Below are 5,216 nucleotides of genomic sequence, written 5' to 3' on the forward strand. Positions count from 1 at the left end.
TGCAGGTTTTCATTAGGTATCCGTATTTGCGTCATATTCTATAAATAATGGTTGTACTATTATGTCACGTAGCAACGGGGGGGGGGGGCGGGTAGGGGGGACTGTCCCCTTTGTTCCCAACATTACTTTTAATTCTGGAAATGTTCACTGAAAGGCTGCCCCCCCCCCCCCCACACACTTTAAAAGTTGCCCCCACCCCCCATGAAATAGGATTTTCGTGTTTGCTTGACAACTTTTTCAAGTTATTTTTTTTTCTCTGGCTGCCCCCTTTCAAAAATGATGCTTCGTGGCTGCTATTAGGCTAACACAAATGATGGAAATATCATTGAAGCCTGGAGGACCGGGCTGCTTTATACATATAAGTTTAAGTGTTGGTGTATGGGGATTGGCCAATGGGGTGGGAGTAATTATTTAGAATTAATGGTTTTCTAAATATTGAAAAGATTGTTCATCAGAATGTTCTTTCCGTTCATAAATTAGGAGATATACATAATATACATCGAATTTTACTTATCGCATAAAAAACGGTAATATTTTATATTCTAAAATTGAAAAATAATACATTTTTGAATATAGGTGATGCATGTGTCTTACTTCAATTTACATTTTATGCAGCCATCATTTACTTCAGGAATTGATCAAGTTTAAAATGGTATCGTTTTTGATTTATTTTTATCCGACTACAAGTTTTCAAAATATTCGCGACTATCGTCTCCATCAGTTACACTGTATAGACGCATGACTTTTCGCACATATCGAAGCGGTTTTTTGATCAAGACTCATTTTCATTCCTACCTATATATTTCCCGGGCGACAATTGATGGTTACATTGAATGTTTTCTTATTAAGGTCTTGATGTACGCTTTGATGCAAAACCCCGCTGAGGACACATAATCGCTTGACCATAATTGATCTTACTGCATCAGTGTTTATTTACTTCTGTTGTCATATAAAACCCCGAAACGATACATGTGACAAGTAACAGCTTTTCAAAAAGCTTGCCTGACTTAATCAATCAATATCTGTAAGAGAAGTGATAAACCTTTTTAACAATACTTTTTTGTGTTTGAAATATGTCTTTTTATTTGAGAACCTTGTAAAAATATTTAATTATTTAACTTGTAAAAGAACGATGCCTTTGCTGCATTTTGAAGAGTTAACAGAATGGTTAATGTATGTGGGTTCTCTGTCAATCGCAACTCCTCGGTCCCACTCCTCGGGCCTTATCTAGGGAAAAAGACCACATACCAAATGTATTGTTAATTTATACGTCATGATACCCCCCCTTTCACAAACTTTGAAATAAAAGCATGGATGATGTATATAGACCTATTTTTTGTGGAATATGGAGTTAACTTTATTCAATGTAATGATTTTATCTAAATATACTATAGAAGGGGCTTCTAACTCCGTTTTTACTGTGAACAGGAAATGTATAAATTTTTAACATCCGATGATGTCAATACATTCGAGTTTGTTTTTCGACCTCTGACGAAAAGACCCGAGTTGATGCGATTGACTTTTCTGCAAGTAGATTGATCTACCCCAGTAACCCCTGGATCTAAATTTAAAGCTACACCTATTCTGAAATCTGTTGTCAAATCATTCATTGTGAACATTTTATAGAATGGATATAATTAAATACATATGCTGTAGGAAAGTATTTTCTCTAATGAAGTAAACAGTAGTAGTTTGTTATCATTGATCTTTTTTTTCTGAAAGGTGGGTACTATAATTTTTTGAGAACGAAATAGGTAAAACCAACATTTAGGCCTTTGTGGAAAAGAAGTCTAAGATTTCGCACAGGTAATTTCTTTCGTCAAATCGTCTGGATTCTGGTTGAACTGCGTCAATCGTTTGTGGTGAATGGACTAGTCCATTAAAATATGGAATAAACCAACAGAGGGGAAACAAATTAGAGAAACCATTTCTTTTGTTTTGCATGTCCATATTCTGATACATACGATTCACATGTTGGAATAAGATAAAATTTGTAGACAGAATTTCTTAATCATAAGAAGATGGTGGTTACAATAACAAACTTAATTTAATTCCATGGAAGTTAGCACCCCCATTCATACAATAGAACAATCCATGAAAAGGCGCGAAGATCGCTTACTCGTGACATTTGGCGCGAAAAGAGCGATTCACCCCTTTTGTAGAATATAAATGAACTGATCCAGTAGTATAGAAATGCAGAAAAAAAGATACACGGACACGTTGAAACGGTAAATCACATGGAATAATCTGTTTCATATAAACAGAGTAAACAAAGTAAATACTGCATTATTTTGCATCAGTAAAATCATTGTTTCCCTGAAAAAAGTTTCTTTTAACATGCAGGTAAAAGATTTCCAATGTAAATCAGCTTGCACAAAATCTAGCTCTCTGGGTATGATCTATTAGTTTCGGATCCAGCAATTATCAATCCTTATACAGCCTGACGCCGTGACGTCAGGCAATAAATATTCTATGCTGTTTAATTCTATCTGCATTTTATTTAATTTTTTAAAAAAACTTTTTATTATACCTCTACTGATTTTTCACTATAAAAAAGTAAATCGATATATTTTGCTGATTTCCTGAAAATCACCGTGAATAAACCGATTCCCTGCAATACAAACTGATTCCCTGCAAAAAAGTATGGGTTTTTTTTGGATGAACTGATACACACCTATTCGGAACACAGCATTTTTCTTTCAACATACGACAAACTTAGAAATGTTCTGAATAAACTCATGAATGTTCATTAATGAATCGAAATGCATCGCGAGTCAACTGGTCCCATATCAATCAAAAAGAACTAGTTTACTGGTAGCAAACGACAACAGAACAGGACGGGGGAATATTACTCCGTCTTTAAGGTTTGCACTTAAGATCTTCATGGCCGTCCGGAGGAATATTACTCCGTCTTTAATTTTTTTTGCATTTTAGATCTCTTCGTGACCGTCCGGGGGAATATTACTCCATCTTTTAGTTTTGCATTTTAGATGATCTGTACATTGGCGGTTCGGGGGAATATTACTCCTCTTAAAAGTTTTTGCCTTTTAAATTTGTACACAGCGGGTTAGGGGAACATAACTCTTTAGATAAGCTTTTTAAGAGCTGTATATAGCATTTCAGGAGAAATTATTTCTTAGATAATTTTTTACCATTTTAGATCGTCGCATAGCTCTCCAGAGGGATATTACTCCGTTGATAGAATTTGATTTGTTAGTGCAGAGTAAAGCTGTCCAAGAGAATATTACTCCGTAGATGTGATGGTGGATGCCCAGAGGAATATTACTCCGTAGATGTGTTTGCAGACGTCCAGAGGAAATGTTACTCCGTAGATGTGTCTGCAGACGTCCATAGGAATATTACTCCGTAGATGTGTCTGTGTACGCCCAGAGGAATATTACTACGTAGATGTGTTTGCAGACATCCAGTGGAATGTTACTCCGTAGATGCGTTTGCAGACGGCCATAAGAATATTACTACGTAAATGTGTTTGTGAACGCCAAGAGGAATATCACTCCGTAGATATTAACAGACGTTTATATTACTCTGTAGTTTAGATATCGCTTCAATAGAACTTTGCATACTTAGCGTTCTGGAGGATTGTTACTCTGTCGAAAAACTTTCGTCGTAGTATAGCATTACATAGAGGAATATTACTCTGTGGCTTAGACTTAGTCCTAATAGAACTGTGTAATATAAGCCTTCTGGGGGAATATTACTCCATAGATAAGTGTTTGTCGTAGCAGAACTGTACATAGAAAACTTTTACTCCGTAGTTCATATTTTGTCTTAACAGACTTTACTCCGTAGTTAGATTTTGGCTCAATAGAGCTGTGCATACATAGGTATAGCCTTCTGGAGGAATATTACTCCGTAATACAGATATTGCTTCAATATAACTTTGCATACTTAGCGTTCTGGAGGAATATTACTCTGTAGATAAGTTTCGTCGTAGTAGAGCTGCACATAGAGGAATATTACTACATAGTTAAGATTTTCTCTTATAATCATCGTACAAAATCTTCTAGAGGAATATTACCCTGTAAATGAGATTTTGTCTTACTTGAACCTTACAACATTCTTGTTTTAGTTTAGATTTGTAAATATCTTTAGAAGAATATTACTCTGTAGTGAATTTTCAGACTTCAGAAGCTTTGCATTAAATGGTCTTCTGGAGGATTGTTACTCCGGAGGTAAGGGGTGAAGTTTTTGTCACACTCGTACATGTGCGTATATTTACAGAGGAATGTTACTCCATACTTTAGTGTTTTGTTGAAAGACTGTTCTAAATATGAATAAATTTTTTAAGAAGATATCTCTGATTTGTTTCTTCTTATTCGTATTACAGAGGTTGTATTAAATCATATCAAACTCTGAATTGAAACCCGGAAAAGGTACGGTGAAGCACAGTACCTTTTTATTTTGCTGTACGCAATTCAAAACATTCATATAAAAATTCACACAGCCTTCTAGAATGAACTGCATTGTCAGGATTACATAATACTTTACAATGATTTTCTTTCAATGTGTTATCGTTTAAATTACAGATGTTCAAAGAACTTCTTCGCAAATCTATATATAAGGGACAGTCATATATGAAATGTATTTCACTTTCTACAACAGTTTTACAATATTGACAAAAACGCGATTCTTTTGGGATACAAGGCTTTGAATATCTGCCTACTTCAATATCAATAATATAGACTATTTTATTGGTGTTTTCACGAAGAACAAACTTTTTGTCTTTTAAGGCAGAAATGAATGTAAACATTATCATTTTTTTTTTTGAAGAACTTAAGGCCTACCTGAAGCATCCTGAAATTTTTAAATATACACACATGTCTCTTTCACGTTACTTCGTGAATTCAGGACAAGGTAGAATTAATTTAAGAACAGGGGTATTAATAATTAATAAGCATCTATGTGCAACCCCCCCCCCCACTCCCCACCCCCATTTTGTTTGTCAAATGTAAATTTCGAAAGGCTTATTTTATTCTTCTAATATTTTTAAAATTACGGATTTCTACATCCCCTTCTCTCTTTACAAATGATGTGCGATATGTTAGTAAATAAAATATTATCTTTAGTACTAAGTACTCGTTCTTTCCAGAATTATCGTTCCAATATCTCTGGTAAGAGATTGTCTGATATTTTTTTCTTGTTCTTGCTATTTCTGTTTTTTTTTTTTTAAATATATTTTGTTTTCTGATCTGCAT

The 5,216-nt window shown here is 34.5% G+C and overlaps 1 long non-coding RNA gene across 1 annotated transcript; it reads left to right on the forward strand.

Moving 5' to 3' along the window:
• The first annotated feature begins 2,806 nt into the window (after window positions 1-2,806).
• Window positions 2,807-4,313, forward strand: LOC134230105 (uncharacterized). The gene is made up of 2 exons (XR_009984275.1): window positions 2,807-2,864; window positions 3,161-4,313. It is a non-coding gene; the product is annotated as an uncharacterized LOC134230105 (long non-coding RNA).
• Window positions 4,314-5,216: the final 903 nt, after the last annotated feature.

Source organism: Saccostrea cucullata, unplaced genomic scaffold (assembly GCF_032062105.1).
Source record: "Saccostrea cucullata isolate Sc308-1 unplaced genomic scaffold, CSIRO_AGI_Scuc_v1 ctg13374, whole genome shotgun sequence".
Lineage (NCBI taxonomy): Eukaryota > Metazoa > Mollusca > Bivalvia > Ostreida > Ostreidae > Saccostrea > Saccostrea cuccullata.